The 20,013-nt window shown below is 37.5% G+C and overlaps 1 pseudogene; it reads right to left on the minus strand.

Moving 5' to 3' along the window:
• Window positions 1-16,601: 16,601 nt before the first annotated feature.
• On the minus strand, window positions 16,602-19,583 carry LOC110675622 (annotated as a pseudogene).
• Window positions 19,584-20,013: the final 430 nt, after the last annotated feature.

Here is a 20,013-nt window from a genome sequence, read left to right on the forward strand (position 1 = left end):
TTGCTTCCCAAACAAATAGTTAGGTCCACGCATGATCCACTAAGATTAGTTGCTTTAGTGGGTTCCGAAGCCAGTTTGAGGTTGAGGTACTTCTCCATGAAGTCCGCGAGCTCCATGTTCTCCTCTTTACTCAAATCGATGTTAAAGTTGCTAGTCACGTTGATTGGCATGATCTCTTTTTGATACTCGAAGAAGTTCCGCACCATGAAGAACTTATTCTGCTTCGTCGTGGTATCCGAGTAAATGTAGAGCCAAATCTGCGATTCTAGAGCTCGGCCGTCATGGTCCTGCGAGTGGCCTAACTGATCGGTTTGTTTGAGGATACCAACCTGTACGCGATCCACGCCAAGCGTGTCAGCATCATGCCGAAGTACATCCAGCTGACTCGTCGTAACCGTGGAGAACGCGCTTAAAATGAATTGCAGCATTTCAAACAAAACGGCCATTTTCAGGGTCACAACAATGCATTCGACGTAAAAGAGTTACAACCAGAGACACTTCATCTATTACTATAAATTGATTAATTTATTTATTTATTTATCAATTATAATTTTGCTTGATTAGTTTTCAACGGAGATCAATGACAAACAAAGTTTAGGTTCCCGTCGTTCGGGTCGGGCGGCGGTAGCATTTTTGCAGTCTTCTATGTGTGCATTTACATGTAGGTAGCGACGATGACAACGGCACTATTCATAGTAAGTGATGTTTGTAAGGATGCTTAAAATATATCCCCGAGCCCGATTTAATCTTCTAAACTCGTGCCAATTAGCTCATACGGTTGAAATAATTAAATTTCTGTCGTAAATTCGGGTGAAATTGATCACTGTGTCACTCGATTTTATTTCTTCCTAATGGAGCACAAATATCAATGTAACCTGCAGTGAATGAACGTTGTTTGTCGTAAGTATGTCCAAATTGTGTGCTGTGAAACTTGTAGTTCTAGACAAGGATTTGGACATGGTATAATCCTGAAAGTTTGTGAGGATACTTAGGATCAAAACTCGTACCAATTCGTTGATTTGGTTGAAATAATTTAATTTCTGTTATACATCAGGAAATTCCTTAAGAAATTGCATACATTTAGGCGTTTTGTGCGTTATTCTTGAAATTTAAACATTCATTATTTCTATAAATATTGTATTGTTAAGAATTTGGCAAGCATATTCGGATTCAGGGAGCTCAAATTTATTATGTAAAGTTGTTTTGAAAACTAACAATAATGGCATTGATAAGTGATCAATATCACCCCGAAATGAGATCTCCCGATTTTTTATTTTAGACATAGTATTTAGCACTAAAATTACATTTGTTAGAAAATTTCGGTACTTGAGTCAATGAGGCTCACTTGTTTTCCTGCATTCAGTAACTTGGTATTGTCAACATTATAGAAATCAGACAAGAAAAACCGTGAAAAGTGATCAATATCACCCGAAATTACGGTATCAGTGATTTCCTTAGGAAATTGCCAAAATTTAAGCGTTTTCATCGCAATTCTTGAAATTATTTATTCATTATTTCTTCAAATATTGCATTATTAAGAATTAAGCAAGCATTTTCGGATTCAGGAAGCTTATATTTATTATGTAGAGTCGTTTCAAAATATAACAATAATCGCATTGACAAGTGATCTATTTTACCCCGAAATGGGATTCCCCGATTTTTCATTTAATGGATGATTTTCAGCACTAAAAACACATTTGTTAGAAAATTTTGGCACACGAGCCAAAGAGGCTGACCGTCGTACTTGTTTTCCTGCATTCAGTTGTTTGACATTTTCAACATTATTGAAAACAGACAAGAAAAACCATGAAAAATGATCAATTTCACCCGAAATTAGGGTACAAAGACGTCAAAACCTTATAACAGCAAGAAAAATGTGCTTTTCTATGGAAAATAAGACATGCCTCGATATTTACCCATTTTTCAATAGTTTAGTCATGAAAATCAATAGTTTTCATTATTGGAATAGATTCGTAGAAACACTTCCAATCGATTGGTGCAAAAATCTTTAAAATCTATGCGGGCATTAGTAAGTTATTAACAGTCAAAATCTAACCACTTTTCGTGACGCGAGCGATTTTTTGTTTTTCGAAATTGTACCCCAGTATGTTGCCGTAAGACGTTATCCAACGTCAAAAATCCTTGACGTAAATTTATGGGTATCTTCTGTTACAGTTACTTATGTAATTTCTTAGGCCACCCTTGATTAAAGAGGATTTTCAGAAAGACTTACTCTTGAAGAACTTTTAGAAGTTTTTCAAGATTATTGCTACGATAATAAAAAAAAGAAAAATCATAATTGGGTTAATTCTACGACTGGCGTGAGGTGACAATTGTCGGTGTCGTATAGCGAGGTGACAATTCTCGACTCGAGTGAAGTGACTCTCCATTTGATTTACACGGCGAGTCACTTCACTCAAGTCGACAATTGTCACCTCGTTATACGACACCGACAATTGTCACCTCACGCCAGTCGTAGAATAAACCCAAATATCTCGCAGGATATTGCGCAGGATCTCCTGGAACACTGGACGAAATTACTAGAAAATTGTGTAGGAATAATCATTCCTACAGTCGAAGGATTTCATAGAAAAAAAATGCTGTGGTGTTAAATTGTGTGGAACCTCAAAAGAACTTTTCAATATTCCATGGGGATTTATTGAGAAATTCATTGAAAAATGTTTGGATGAACTCCAGTGATCCTTGGATGAAATGCTGGAGAAATTCCTAGAAAAAAAAAAAGTAAGAGGTTGTTTCCGAGATACAACCGCCAAGTTGACGTTGGATAACGTTAGCTTCATATATTTCCTGGCTTAAGACCGGCACAAACTTATGAAAGATTTCTACTGATAAAAATCCAATCAATTTTCATATTATTTGTTGCATGTCAATTCTGACCTATTGTGGACATTGTGTGTTAGCACAGAAAATCTGTGGTGTAAGTTTGGTTCGGTTAACACTTCAACACCGATAGACTCGGTCGATGGAAGAATAAGCATGAGCGGTAACTCTTGCTTCCCAAACAAATATTTCGGTCGAACGTTAGGTCCACGCATGATCCACTAAGATTGGTTGCTTTAGTAGTTTACGAATCCAGTTTGAGGTTGAGGTACTTCTCCATGAAGTTCGCGAGCTCCATGTTCTCCTCTTTGCTCAAATCGATGTTAAAGTTCCTTTTGATACTGGAAGAAGTTCAGCACCATGAAGAACTTTTTCTGCTTCGTAGTGGTATCCGGGCAAATTTGCGATTCCAGAGCTCGGTCGTCATGGTCTTGCAGGAAGCGAATGGCCTATCTGATCGGTTTGTTTAAGATTACCAACCTGTGTGCGATCTACGCCAAACGTGTCAGCATCATACCAAAGGACATCCAACTGACTCGTCGTATCCGTGGAGAACGCGCTTAAATTGAATTGCAGCACAATTTCAAACAAAACGGGTCATTCGATGTAAAAGAGTTACAACCAGAGCCACTTCATCTATAACTATTAATTGATTAATAAATTTATATATTTATCAATTATAATTTTGGTTGATTAGTTTTCTAGTTAGTTGTTGCTGATTAGTTTTAGCTCTTTGTTTGACAAATTAATACTCTGATCGCCCTAGCATGCATTTGCATGTAGGTAGGCGACGACGACAACGGAATTATTTAAAGACACGGACACCGTCTTCAGCCATTTAGCTGCACAGACTGTAACTTAACACTAGACAACGGACAAGCATGCTCCAGTGGCACCGCCGAGAAACATTCCTGACGAAAAGTTTCGACTGCTGAAGCGGGAATCGAGCCCACACCCCATGACGCGAAGCGATTACTGCCTGGCGACACTAACCACTCGGCCACGAAGCCCAAAGTAGGTAAAGTTTGTAAGGATGCTTAAAATATATCCTTGAGCCCGATTTCATCTTCTAAACTGGTACCGTAATCCGGGGTAACATTGATCATTTTTCTGAATGTTTCTTTAATATTTCATTCGAAAATGCAAATTTTGCAAAGTTTATATTTTTAAAACAAGTACTGCCACCCATAGCTCGAGACTATATACTGAATTTTGTTTATTTAAAGATTTAAGCACGTTAAGAAACACGTTTTAGGCGATATTTTTATTAAGCTGATATGGGGTAACATTGATCACCTATGTAAACAACGTTCGGTAATACTGAATATGTCGTTACTTACTTAAATCATGGCCCCTGAATCCGATTATGAAGGCCAAACGCTTACAAGTCATTTACTTTTTGAGTTATTTTAAAATTAAAAGCACCTCGAACCACGGAATACGCCTAAAGGTATGCAATTTCCTAAGGGAATTTTACATTCTTAACAGTAATTCGGTAATATTGCCTAAATGAGCATACTTATAAACGATTTGACAACAGAATCGTTCTCGGCGATGCCATTTTTAGTAAGAATCTTATTTTCCTTGCTTATATCTTTTGCAGAACTTATGTGAGACATGAATCTTTGGTAGTGTCATCCTTAACAATAACAATCATTATTTCAAAAAGTTGACAAATTAACGAATAAAGTAAACTCATTTTTCGCAAAAACATTAACTTTTATTAGCTCATGAATATAAGAAAGAGAAGCACTACTCATGATTTGGAAATATTTCAATAATAATTTTTAATACGTTCTTTTGATGAATGCCTCCTTTCCGATCAATGTTACTCCGCTGATCAATGATACCCCAGATTACGGTACCAATTAGCTCATACGGTTGAAATAATTAAATTTCTGTTATATATCAGGTTTTTCCTTAAGAAATTGCCTACATCTAGGCGTTTTTATCACAATTCTTGAAATTAACTATTCATTATTTCTTTACATATTGCATTATTAAGCATTTTGCAAGCATATTCGAATTCAGGGAGCTCATATTCATTATGTAGAGTCGTTTCAAAAAATAACAATAATCGCATTGACAAGTGATCAATTTCACCCCGAAATGGGATTCCCCGATTTTCTATTTAAGGGATGATTTTTAGCACTAAAGCCATATTTGTTATAAAATTTTGGCACATGAGCCAAAGAGGCTGACCGTCGCACTTGTATTCAGTTGTTTGTCATTTTCAACATTATTGAAAACAGACAAGAAAAACCATGAAAAATGATCAATTATCACTAAATTACGGCACATGTAAACTCCAAAACGTCAAAACCTTATAACAGCAAGAAAAATGTGCTTTTCTATTAAATATAAGACATGCCTCGATATTTACCAATTGTTCAATAGTTTAGTCATGAAAATCAATAGTTTTCATTATTTGAGTAGATTCGTAGAAAGATTTGCAATCGATTGGTGCAAGAATCTTGAAAATTTATGCGGGCGTTAGTAAGTTATTAACAGTCAAAATCTAACCACTTTTCGTGACGCGAGCGATTTTTCGCTTTTCGAAATTGTACCCCAGTATGTTGCCGTAAGACGTTATCCAACGTCAAAACTCTGAAGAAACTTAATAATGAAACAGGTCGAATTGAGGAAATTATTTGAAATGTTCTAAATATATTAACTCGAATAACCCCTCGAGGAGCTTTTAGATCTATTCCTCAGAATAACCGTAGAATAAAATGGCGTTGAAATTCTTGTCAAGTTTTCTTGGGAGAAATTCTGTGGGAAACTTTGGATATCTCTTTGATTAACGACTGTAGAATTCGGTTGGATAGTTAGTGAAAAAATATTTGGAGGAAGTCCTAAGATAGTCTTGGTTCAAAGTACTGCCTGAGAAAAATGTCTAGAGGTATTAACGTTGAAATGTTTAAGGATTTCCTGAAGCAAATTATGGAGGCACTCCTGTAAGCATCCTATGAAAAAAATGCTGAAGCAATTTCTTGAAGAATTCATAATAAAATCTTTGGAGAAACCACAAGGATATTTCCTGAGGCTGTTCTCGAGAAATACGAGAAGAAATTTTGCATCTCAGTTATCTGCAAGCAAGATAAGGAAAGAAAAGAGACTTTAGATACTATTTTGGTTAAAATAGAGACTTCAGACACCTTTTATCAAAAATAGAGACTTTTTAGAGATTTGCAAAAAAATGTATATAAAAAGAAACCTGCTACCAGCCCTAGATATGTTAATCCTTTACCGAATAAATTTAGATACATTAAAAATATCAATCATGTTTTGATAAGCTGATGAAATTTCATACTCTAAAGTATTCTCACTGAACAGCTCAAGGGACGAATGACCTTCGGGTTAAAGTCCCTCTCAAACAACAACAACAACAACTGAACAGCTCATATAGTTTTTGGAGAGCGGCGCAGCCGAATTTTTTTCGGATGAAGATAGTTTTCTGGCAATTAATGATAGCTCTGGGTTATAACGCAAAAATCCTTTGTCGTGAACATATTCTATCATGAATTACTGCTTCAAAATAATTTCCCTGAATGTGATCGAAATTCCCTGAGAATTCCAGGTTTTGACGTTGGATAACGTCTTACGGCAACATACTGGGGTACAATTTCGAAAAGCGAAAAATCGCTCGCGTCACGAAAAGTGGTTAGATTTTGACTGTTAATAACTTACTAACGCCCGCATAAATTTTCAAGATTCTTGCACCAATCGATTGCAAATCTTTCTACGAATCTACTCAAATAATGAAAACTATTGATTTTCATGACTAAACTATTGAACAATTGGTAAATATCGAGGCATGTCTTATATTTAATAGAAAAGCACATTTTTCTTGCTGTTATAAGGTTTTGACGTTTTGGAGTTTACATGTGCCGTAATTTAGTGATAATTGATCATTTTTCATGGTTTTTCTTGTCTGTTTTCAATAATGTTGAAAATGACAAACAACTGAATACAAGTGCGACGGTCAGCCTCTTTGGCTCATGTGCCAAAATTTTATAACAAATATGGCTTTAGTGCTAAAAATCATCCCTTAAATAGAAAATCGGGGAATCCCATTTCGGGGTGAAATTGATCACTTGTCAATGCGATTATTGTTATTTTTTGAAACGACTCTACATAATGAATATGAGCTCCCTGAATTCGAATATGCTTGCAAAATGCTTAATAATGCAATATGTAAAGAAATAATGAATAGTTAATTTCAAGAATTGTGATAAAAACGCCTAGATGTAGGCAATTTCTTAAGGAAAAACCTGATATATAACAGAAATTTAATTATTTCAACCGTATGAGCTAATTGGTACCGTAATCTGGGGTATCATTGATCAGCGGAGTAACATTGATCGGAAAGGAGGCATTCATCAAAAGAACGTATTAAAAATTATTATTGAAATATTTCCAAATCATGAGTAGTGCTTCTCTTTCTTATATTCATGAGCTAATAAAAGTTAATGTTTTTGCGAAAAATGAGTTTACTTTATTCGTTAATTTGTCAACTTTTTGAAATAATGATTGTTATTGTTAAGGATGACACTACCAAAGATTCATGTCTCACATAAGTTCTGCAAAAGATATAAGCAAGGAAAATAAGATTCTTACTAAAAATGGCATCGCCGAGAACGATTCTGTTGTCAAATCGTTTATAAGTATGCTCATTTAGGCAATATTACCGAATTACTGTTAAGAATGTAAAATTCCCTTAGGAAATTGCATACCTTTAGGCGTATTCCGTGGTTCGAGGTGCTTTTAATTTTAAAATAACTCAAAAAGTAAATGACTTGTAAGCGTTTGGCCTTCATAATCGGATTCAGGGGCCATGATTTAAGTAAGTAACGACATATTCAGTATTACCGAACGTTGTTTACATAGGTGATCAATGTTACCCCATATCAGCTTAATAAAAATATCGCCTAAAACGTGTTTCTTAACGTGCTTAAATCTTTAAATAAACAAAATTCAGTATATAGTCTCGAGCTATGGGTGGCAGTACTTGTTTTAAAAATATAAACTTTGCAAAATTTGCATTTTCGAATGAAATATTAAAGAAACATTCAGAAAAATGATCAATGTTACCCCGGATTACGGTACCAGTTTAGAAGATGAAATCGGGCTCAAGGATATATTTTAAGCATCCTTACAAACTTTACCTACTTTGGGCTTCGTGGCCGAGTGGTTAGTGTCGCCAGGCAGTAATCGCTTCGCGTCATGGGGTGTGGGCTCGATTCCCGCTTCAGCAGTCGAAACTTTTCGTCAGGAATGTTTCTCGGCGGTGCCACTGGAGCATGCTTGTCCGTTGTCTAGTGTTAAGTTACAGTCTGTGCAGCTAAATGGCTGAAGACGGTGTCCGTGTCTTTAAATAATTCCGTTGTCGTCGTCGCCTACCTACATGCAAATGCATGCTAGGGCGATCAGAGTATTAATTTGTCAAACAAAGAGCTAAAACTAATCAGCAACAACTAACTAGAAAACTAATCAACCAAAATTATAATTGATAAATATATAAATTTATTAATCAATTAATAGTTATAGATGAAGTGGCTCTGGTTGTAACTCTTTTACATCGAATGACCCGTTTTGTTTGAAATTGTGCTGCAATTCAATTTAAGCGCGTTCTCCACGGATACGACGAGTCAGTTGGATGTCCTTTGGTATGATGCTGACACGTTTGGCGTAGATCGCACACAGGTTGGTAATCTTAAACAAACCGATCAGATAGGCCATTCGCTTCCTGCAAGACCATGACGACCGAGCTCTGGAATCGCAAATTTGCCCGGATACCACTACGAAGCAGAAAAAGTTCTTCATGGTGCTGAACTTCTTCCAGTATCAAAAGGAACTTTAACATCGATTTGAGCAAAGAGGAGAACATGGAGCTCGCGAACTTCATGGAGAAGTACCTCAACCTCAAACTGGATTCGTAAACTACTAAAGCAACCAATCTTAGTGGATCATGCGTGGACCTAACGTTCGACCGAAATATTTGTTTGGGAAGCAAGAGTTACCGCTCATGCTTATTCTTCCATCGACCGAGTCTATCGGTGTTGAAGTGTTAACCGAACCAAACTTACACCACAGATTTTCTGTGCTAACACACAATGTCCACAATAGGTCAGAATTGACATGCAACAAATAATATGAAAATTGATTGGATTTTTATCAGTAGAAATCTTTCATAAGTTTGTGCCGGTCTTAAGCCAGGAAATATATGAAGCTAACGTTATCCAACGTCAACTTGGCGGTTGTATCTCGGAAACAACCTCTTACTTTTTTCCAGGTTGAGTAAAATTCCCTGATAATTCCAGGTTTTCCAGGTTTTTCCAGGTAGTAGACACCCTGTGCGTATATTTTCAAGCGATCGGTGGCGACGGAGTCTACGTTGAAGAGCATTGCGACGTCGTTTCAGGTTTCTCAAAAGTGGAGTGCCCCATACCGGAGAGACCGCCGGGCGTCGAGTTGGAACATTTGTGTTCAACCAATTCGCTATGACGGACTAGAATGTTTCAGCCATATTGTCGGCCGTCAACCCGTCCAGAAGAACATGCCAAACAGTTTCGGACAGGAAAAGCGAGAGAGCCTCAAAATCGATCTTCGTAAAATCCAATTCCCCAGTTGCATTGCTGACGATGGGCACATTATTGACTCCATTAGGTCAAGCTCCAATGGAGGATGATGCTGATCAGTTGGTAAAAGCGGTGCGACGGAACATGTAATTTCGGGTGATAATTCCAAAGAGGTGAAAACCAAATCTAGAATCCGATTCAGGTGGTTGCGCTCGATGTTCATCTGATGAAGATTGCAGAAATCCATGCCATCAATTAGCGATGAACTAGCCGCTGATATAGATCCACTATTAGTGGGACGAATCTCATCGCCACACCGCTTCCAGCATAATTCAGGCTGATTGTAGTCGCCAAAAACCAGCAGATAGTCATTACCAATGCTTAAATTTCGTAGTTCACGAACCGATTCAATGTGCTCATCCATAACGTTGACATCCTTGCTTTTGTCTGGTGGAATGTAAATTGCGCACAGGAGTATCCGTTGGTTGCCTACCAGTACAGACACGCAAACCTGTTCAAGCGATTCACCAGTGGTAATGCTGATGCTGGAGCTGGTAAAACGGCGATGAACGGCAATAAGAACTCCTCCAAAGCTCGATTTGGTACTATTCTTGGCATTTCGATCACAGCGAAACACATTAAAATTATCTCCAAAAGCTGTACAGAGTTGATAGCTGCGTCAAGTCCTGTTTCGATCAGAATGATTACGTCATAATTGCAGTCAATGGCGTTACAGTACAGTGCATCGATTTTAGTGCGCAGCCCACGCACGTTCTGGTAATATATCCACATGGAGCGATAGTCGTCGATTGGAATCTGCAATGGGGAAACAGCATCACGAGTGGAATCAATTGGAACGTCATTGCGATACTCGCCTCTGGTGGAAACCCTAGGGTTTCCACCATCCGTATGATAAAGCGTAGAATAGTTGAAATTTATGGAGTTAACCCTAGAGTCTCCACCGTCCAGATGAGAAAGCATCAAACGTTTGTCAAATCTGCATTGGGTTGACCTGTGTTGCTCGTCGTAACTCGGTTTTTTGATTGGTCGATAAATTCCCGGAATAGTATTCCACTAGGCCAGGTGGAGGCATTGAGTGCGAGATCCTTTAATGATGGGTCCAGGCCAACTTTGAACGATACAAATTTCAACCTGGCGACTTCTGCACCCTTAGGAACTAAACGCACCACATCAGCAGGAGTAGTCAGCTGCAGACATCGGGATGCAATTGTTTGTACGTCGTCCTCAGTCACTTGCGGGTGAAAACCGGATAACAACACTACGCTCAGAAGCAGGCTTCTGTCCCAGTGAGGACGTAAATGCCTAGTAGACAAAGGAGAAGAAGAAGAAAACAGCCGTTTGGATTTAAAAAAGTAAGAGGTTGTTTCCGAGATACAACCGCCAAGTTGACGTTGGATAACGTTAGCTTCATATATTTCCTGGCTTAAGACCGGCACAAACTTATGAAAGATTTCTACTGATAAAAATCCAATCAATTTTCATATTATTTGTTGCATGTCAATTCTGACCTATTGTGGACATTGTGTGTTAGCACAGAAAATCTGTGGTGTAAGTTTGGTTCGGTTAACACTTCAACACCGATAGACTCGGTCGATGGAAGAATAAGCATGAGCGGTAACTCTTGCTTCCCAAACAAATATTTCGGTCGAACGTTAGGTCCACGCATGATCCACTAAGATTGGTTGCTTTAGTAGTTTACGAATCCAGTTTGAGGTTGAGGTACTTCTCCATGAAGTTCGCGAGCTCCATGTTCTCCTCTTTGCTCAAATCGATGTTAAAGTTCCTTTTGATACTGGAAGAAGTTCAGCACCATGAAGAACTTTTTCTGCTTCGTAGTGGTATCCGGGCAAATTTGCGATTCCAGAGCTCGGTCGTCATGGTCTTGCAGGAAGCGAATGGCCTATCTGATCGGTTTGTTTAAGATTACCAACCTGTGTGCGATCTACGCCAAACGTGTCAGCATCATACCAAAGGACATCCAACTGACTCGTCGTATCCGTGGAGAACGCGCTTAAATTGAATTGCAGCACAATTTCAAACAAAACGGGTCATTCGATGTAAAAGAGTTACAACCAGAGCCACTTCATCTATAACTATTAATTGATTAATAAATTTATATATTTATCAATTATAATTTTGGTTGATTAGTTTTCTAGTTAGTTGTTGCTGATTAGTTTTAGCTCTTTGTTTGACAAATTAATACTCTGATCGCCCTAGCATGCATTTGCATGTAGGTAGGCGACGACGACAACGGAATTATTTAAAGACACGGACACCGTCTTCAGCCATTTAGCTGCACAGACTGTAACTTAACACTAGACAACGGACAAGCATGCTCCAGTGGCACCGCCGAGAAACATTCCTGACGAAAAGTTTCGACTGCTGAAGCGGGAATCGAGCCCACACCCCATGACGCGAAGCGATTACTGCCTGGCGACACTAACCACTCGGCCACGAAGCCCAAAGTAGGTAAAGTTTGTAAGGATGCTTAAAATATATCCTTGAGCCCGATTTCATCTTCTAAACTGGTACCGTAATCCGGGGTAACATTGATCATTTTTCTGAATGTTTCTTTAATATTTCATTCGAAAATGCAAATTTTGCAAAGTTTATATTTTTAAAACAAGTACTGCCACCCATAGCTCGAGACTATATACTGAATTTTGTTTATTTAAAGATTTAAGCACGTTAAGAAACACGTTTTAGGCGATATTTTTATTAAGCTGATATGGGGTAACATTGATCACCTATGTAAACAACGTTCGGTAATACTGAATATGTCGTTACTTACTTAAATCATGGCCCCTGAATCCGATTATGAAGGCCAAACGCTTACAAGTCATTTACTTTTTGAGTTATTTTAAAATTAAAAGCACCTCGAACCACGGAATACGCCTAAAGGTATGCAATTTCCTAAGGGAATTTTACATTCTTAACAGTAATTCGGTAATATTGCCTAAATGAGCATACTTATAAACGATTTGACAACAGAATCGTTCTCGGCGATGCCATTTTTAGTAAGAATCTTATTTTCCTTGCTTATATCTTTTGCAGAACTTATGTGAGACATGAATCTTTGGTAGTGTCATCCTTAACAATAACAATCATTATTTCAAAAAGTTGACAAATTAACGAATAAAGTAAACTCATTTTTCGCAAAAACATTAACTTTTATTAGCTCATGAATATAAGAAAGAGAAGCACTACTCATGATTTGGAAATATTTCAATAATAATTTTTAATACGTTCTTTTGATGAATGCCTCCTTTCCGATCAATGTTACTCCGCTGATCAATGATACCCCAGATTACGGTACCAATTAGCTCATACGGTTGAAATAATTAAATTTCTGTTATATATCAGGTTTTTCCTTAAGAAATTGCCTACATCTAGGCGTTTTTATCACAATTCTTGAAATTAACTATTCATTATTTCTTTACATATTGCATTATTAAGCATTTTGCAAGCATATTCGAATTCAGGGAGCTCATATTCATTATGTAGAGTCGTTTCAAAAAATAACAATAATCGCATTGACAAGTGATCAATTTCACCCCGAAATGGGATTCCCCGATTTTCTATTTAAGGGATGATTTTTAGCACTAAAGCCATATTTGTTATAAAATTTTGGCACATGAGCCAAAGAGGCTGACCGTCGCACTTGTATTCAGTTGTTTGTCATTTTCAACATTATTGAAAACAGACAAGAAAAACCATGAAAAATGATCAATTATCACTAAATTACGGCACATGTAAACTCCAAAACGTCAAAACCTTATAACAGCAAGAAAAATGTGCTTTTCTATTAAATATAAGACATGCCTCGATATTTACCAATTGTTCAATAGTTTAGTCATGAAAATCAATAGTTTTCATTATTTGAGTAGATTCGTAGAAAGATTTGCAATCGATTGGTGCAAGAATCTTGAAAATTTATGCGGGCGTTAGTAAGTTATTAACAGTCAAAATCTAACCACTTTTCGTGACGCGAGCGATTTTTCGCTTTTCGAAATTGTACCCCAGTATGTTGCCGTAAGACGTTATCCAACGTCAAAAAAGTAATGGCATGTTGAAGTTACGCGCGAAATGGAGCCTTACAAATGCACATTTTTCGCATCAGCATGTATACCGTGAAACGGGGTAACTTTGATAGTGTTTTCGAAGAAAACTTAAATATTCATGCAAACTATTTCAAATAATTATAGTTTATATTTTTATAACAAGTACTGGCATCGTAGCTATCGATTACAGTTGATAGATTGCCAACAGACTTATTTGGAATGGATATATAATTTTTCATATAATTGAAAAATGGCTTTCCGTTTTGGGGTACCGTAAAACGGGGTAACTTTGATAGTTTTTTCGAAGAAAACTTTAATATTTATGCATGCTGATTCAAAGAATTATAATTTATATTTTTAAAACAAGTACTGGCATCCTGGCTATCGATTGCAGTTGATAGATTGCCAAAAGATTTATTTTGATTGGATGTATAATTTTTCATATAATCGAAAGTCGGTTTTCTGTTTTGGGGTAACTTTGATAATGGAGTATGAATCGAACAAAATTGAATAAATTACGAACATTTGTAGGGCATTGCATACCCCTAGGCATTTAACGTTATATGGAAATTTCTGACTTAGATTACAAAAATAGTTCCAATTTGTGAAAAAGCTTTTTGCTAAGAGATTTGAGACCATATTCAAGTTCTATGATAACTAGGCTCTCGAAGATAAATGACCAACTATTCAAAACTACATCAAATAGTGATCGTAGAACAGATTGTTTGTAAACGTTTCGAAAATGCTAAAATCGTATCATTTTTTATTATTTTTATATAGAGCCTCAAATGTTCTCGATTCAAATGAAAACAGCTCTTACATGAAGTGTCATAATTATACTCTTCAGTTTTGCATTCGTTTTGCTTAACCGATTAACAGGAATTATGCTATTTCGTTTAGTATGCGGTGGGTAACGCACTATCAAAGTTACCCGCATTATCAAAGATACCCCGTTTTACGGTAACTTTGATAATGGAGTATATATCGAACAAAATTGAATGCATAACGTAACATTTATAGTGCATTACATACCTCTAGGCGTTTAACGTTGTATGGAAATTTCTGACTTAGATTACAAAAATAATCCCATTTTGACGTTGGATAACGTCTTACGGCAACATACTGGGGTACAATTTCGAAAAGCGAAAAATCGCTCGCGTCACGAAAAGTGGTTAGATTTTGACTGTTAATAACTTACTAACGCCCGCATAAATTTTCAAGATTCTTGCACCAATCGATTGCAAATCTTTCTACGAATCTACTCAAATAATGAAAACTATTGATTTTCATGACTAAACTATTGAACAATTGGTAAATATCGAGGCATGTCTTATATTTAATAGAAAAGCACATTTTTCTTGCTGTTATAAGGTTTTGACGTTTTGGAGTTTACATGTGCCGTAATTTAGTGATAATTGATCATTTTTCATGGTTTTTCTTGTCTGTTTTCAATAATGTTGAAAATGACAAACAACTGAATACAAGTGCGACGGTCAGCCTCTTTGGCTCATGTGCCAAAATTTTATAACAAATATGGCTTTAGTGCTAAAAATCATCCCTTAAATAGAAAATCGGGGAATCCCATTTCGGGGTGAAATTGATCACTTGTCAATGCGATTATTGTTATTTTTTGAAACGACTCTACATAATGAATATGAGCTCCCTGAATTCGAATATGCTTGCAAAATGCTTAATAATGCAATATGTAAAGAAATAATGAATAGTTAATTTCAAGAATTGTGATAAAAACGCCTAGATGTAGGCAATTTCTTAAGGAAAAACCTGATATATAACAGAAATTTAATTATTTCAACCGTATGAGCTAATTGGTACCGTAATCTGGGGTATCATTGATCAGCGGAGTAACATTGATCGGAAAGGAGGCATTCATCAAAAGAACGTATTAAAAATTATTATTGAAATATTTCCAAATCATAAGTAGTGCTTCTCTTTCTTATATTCATGAGCTAATAAAAGTTAATGTTTTTGCGAAAAATGAGTTTACTTTATTCGTTAATTTGTCAACTTTTTGAAATAATGATTGTTATTGTTAAGGATGACACTACCAAAGATTCATGTCTCACATAAGTTCTGCAAAAGATATAAGCAAGGAAAATAAGATTCTTACTAAAAATGGCATCGCCGAGAACGATTCTGTTGTCAAATCGTTTATAAGTATGCTCATTTAGGCAATATTACCGAATTACTGTTAAGAATGTAAAATTCCCTTAGGAAATTGCATACCTTTAGGCGTATTCCGTGGTTCGAGGTGCTTTTAATTTTAAAATAACTCAAAAAGTAAATGACTTGTAAGCGTTTGGCCTTCATAATCGGATTCAGGGGCCATGATTTAAGTAAGTAACGACATATTCAGTATTACCGAACGTTGTTTACATAGGTGATCAATGTTACCCCATATCAGCTTAATAAAAATATCGCCTAAAACGTGTTTCTTAACGTGCTTAAATCTTTAAATAAACAAAATTCAGTATATAGTCTCGAGCTATGGGTGGCAGTACTTGTTTTAAAAATATAAACTTTGCAAAATTTGCATTTTCGAATGAAATATTAAAGAAACATTCAGAAAAATGATCAATGTTACCCCGGATTACGGTACCAGTTTAGAAGATGAAATCGGGCTCAAGGATATATTTTAAGCATCCTTACAAACTTTACCTACTTTGGGCTTCGTGGCCGAGTGGTTAGTGTCGCCAGGCAGTAATCGCTTCGCGTCATGGGGTGTGGGCTCGATTCCCGCTTCAGCAGTCGAAACTTTTCGTCAGGAATGTTTCTCGGCGGTGCCACTGGAGCATGCTTGTCCGTTGTCTAGTGTTAAGTTACAGTCTGTGCAGCTAAATGGCTGAAGACGGTGTCCGTGTCTTTAAATAATTCCGTTGTCGTCGTCGCCTACCTACATGCAAATGCATGCTAGGGCGATCAGAGTATTAATTTGTCAAACAAAGAGCTAAAACTAATCAGCAACAACTAACTAGAAAACTAATCAACCAAAATTATAATTGATAAATATATAAATTTATTAATCAATTAATAGTTATAGATGAAGTGGCTCTGGTTGTAACTCTTTTACATCGAATGACCCGTTTTGTTTGAAATTGTGCTGCAATTCAATTTAAGCGCGTTCTCCACGGATACGACGAGTCAGTTGGATGTCCTTTGGTATGATGCTGACACGTTTGGCGTAGATCGCACACAGGTTGGTAATCTTAAACAAACCGATCAGATAGGCCATTCGCTTCCTGCAAGACCATGACGACCGAGCTCTGGAATCGCAAATTTGCCCGGATACCACTACGAAGCAGAAAAAGTTCTTCATGGTGCTGAACTTCTTCCAGTATCAAAAGGAACTTTAACATCGATTTGAGCAAAGAGGAGAACATGGAGCTCGCGAACTTCATGGAGAAGTACCTCAACCTCAAACTGGATTCGTAAACTACTAAAGCAACCAATCTTAGTGGATCATGCGTGGACCTAACGTTCGACCGAAATATTTGTTTGGGAAGCAAGAGTTACCGCTCATGCTTATTCTTCCATCGACCGAGTCTATCGGTGTTGAAGTGTTAACCGAACCAAACTTACACCACAGATTTTCTGTGCTAACACACAATGTCCACAATAGGTCAGAATTGACATGCAACAAATAATATGAAAATTGATTGGATTTTTATCAGTAGAAATCTTTCATAAGTTTGTGCCGGTCTTAAGCCAGGAAATATATGAAGCTAACGTTATCCAACGTCAACTTGGCGGTTGTATCTCGGAAACAACCTCTTACTTTTATGAAAATTATAATCGCTAAAAGATTTCAGAACATATTCATGTTCTATGATAACTAGGCTATCAAAGATAAGTGACCAACTATTCAAAACTACATCAAATAGTGATCGTAGAACAGATTGTTTGTAAGCGTATCAAAAGCGCTAAAATCGTTTCAATTTTTAAAATTCATATAAAAAGCCTCAAATGTTCTCAATTCAAATAAAAACAGCTCTTACATGAAGTGTCATACTAATATTCTTTAGTTTTGCATTCGTTTTGCTTAACCGTTTATCAGAAAATATGATATTTGGTTTAGTATGTGGTGGGTAACGCACTATCAAAGTTACCCGCATTATCAAAGATACCCCGTTTTACGGTACGAATTTTGAACTTCACCTGACCAAGATAAAGATCACTAAGCCATGCATAACCACCAAACAATGACTCGGTAATTGTTACTGAGGTTAACTCTCGCACTTACGTGAAATTCACGTAGATGCCTAAGTTCATTTTAACATCTGCATATTGTACGTACATTCGGTGTTGAGCTCAAATCCTAAAATGGCACCCGCTTGATTTTTGAAAAACTTCAGAAACTGTTGAGTTTTAAACCCTGCGCAAGATTGATTTCAAGGTAAATATGCTTTGAATACCGAAGAATCCCTGCATTACTTCATGTTTAATACCTGATTTATAACCTCTTTCAATTCTAGTAAGCGAAGGCTACAACAAGACAGACCAAACTCACAAAAATTGGGAAACAGGATTCAAAATGCTCTGATTGAATATAATAATACCACAATCTTTAAAGTTTGTTTATTTTTTCCAATTGGGAATTAGTTTTCTTCCAAAACCTCTTAGAAATATTAGTATTATTTACCGTTTTGAGTTTGGTTTTAACTTGATTTTACATTTATCTAGGGTGGTTTGCCCGTTTTCTCAAACGCCATCCCGAGTTGTCCAGAAGGACAGCGAACAATTTTTGACGTTGGATAACGTCTTACGGCAACATACTGGGGTACAAATTCGAAAAACGAAAAATCGCTCGCGTCACGAAAAGTGGTTAGATTTTGACTGTTAATAACTTACTAATGCCCGGATAGATTTTCTAGATTCTTGCACCAATCGATTGGAAATCTTTCTACGAATCTACTCCAACAATGAAAACTATTGATTCTCATGGCTAAACTATTGAAAAATTGAGAAATATCGAAGCATGTCTTATTTTTCAAAGAAAAGCACATTTTTCCTGTGTATTCCTGACACAGACATCATTGAGAGATATCTTAGCCACTTTCGTCATTCGAAGGGAAACGCCCCTTTCGGTCTTCTTCTTATTTCTCTTTATTATCTCGTGTTCAGTCAAAGCCAATCAAATTCCACTTCACGCGCACGCGCACGACCGCATTTTAATTCAATCGTCTTCGGTAATCTTTTGGTGTGTTTCTGTCTAAGAATGGAATGAAAACCCAGTTCGATCGATTGTGACTACCACCAACCGTCCTTATCAGGACGACAATTTAATTTTGAAAGAGAGTTATGAGAATTTTACACCGTGAAGAACGACATTACTGGTGAATGGATGTGATGGATTCATATTTCGGTCAGTCATTTGCCACATGCATGCCAAAGCAATCAGTATAAACTTGTCGAATTGAAAGCTAAAACTTATCAGCAACAGCTCTGTTGATGATTTGATTTGGTAAGAAATTGTCGATCGAAACCAAATAAGCGCATAGAGAAAACTGCAAAAATGCTACCGCCGCCCGACGGGAACCTAGGTAAAACTTTGTTTGCCGTTGGAAAACTAATCATCCGAAATTTAAATTGGCAATCAAATAAATTAATTAATTAATAATAGGTGAAATATCTTAAGCCGTAACTCTTTTACGTGGAATACATTGTTGTGGCTCTGAAAAGGGCCGTTTTGCTTAAAATTGCGTCCTAATTCAATTTAAACTCGTTCGCCACGGATACGACGAGCCAGCTAGAAGGCCTTCGGCATGATGGTGACACGCTTGGCGTGGATCGCGCACATGTTAGTACCCTCAAAGATAGGCCTCGCTCGCTTCCTGCTGGGCCATGACGCCAAGCTGTGTAATCGCAGATCGGTCTTGAAGTCCTGAGCGATTTCACGGACCAGGCGCTGGAAATACAACTTGTCGATCAGCAGCTCCGTAGAATTCTGGTAGCGACGGATCTCACGCAGAGAGACCGTTCCTGGCCGATAGCGATACGGCTTCTTGACTCCTCCGGTGGCTGGGGCGCTCTTGCGAGCGACTTTCGTGACCGGCTGCTTGCGAGGGGCTGCTTTCCAGCCATCGTCGTAGTAGTGTTCTCTGGACGGATTGAAACAAACGAATGATTGAATTTGCGCGGCTGCCGGTCCCTTTTATGACCTTCTCTTGCGAGCGAGCGAGACGAACAGTGAACAGCGAGCGAGCAAGAAGAATTCATCCATCGCGTACCGCATAAAAGCAGCCGAGCCGGCGGCCCGAGCATCAGTTTTGTTACAATCGTTGCCGAAGTTAGACCGGCCTCGGAAAAGGAAGCGCCAAGCGTGACAACATCCATTGCATCATCACCAAGCCCGCCATCCGCCGTCTGGCTCGCCGTGGCGACGTCAATCGTACCTCCGGTCTCATCTACGAGGAAACCCGCGGTGTGCTGAAGTCATCCAGAATTCTGTCGGCTACGCTCTGAAGTGGCAGGGCCATACGCTGTACAGATTT

Source organism: Aedes aegypti, chromosome 2, assembly GCF_002204515.2.
Source record: "Aedes aegypti strain LVP_AGWG chromosome 2, AaegL5.0 Primary Assembly, whole genome shotgun sequence".
NCBI classification, from domain to species: Eukaryota; Metazoa; Arthropoda; class Insecta; order Diptera; family Culicidae; genus Aedes; species Aedes aegypti.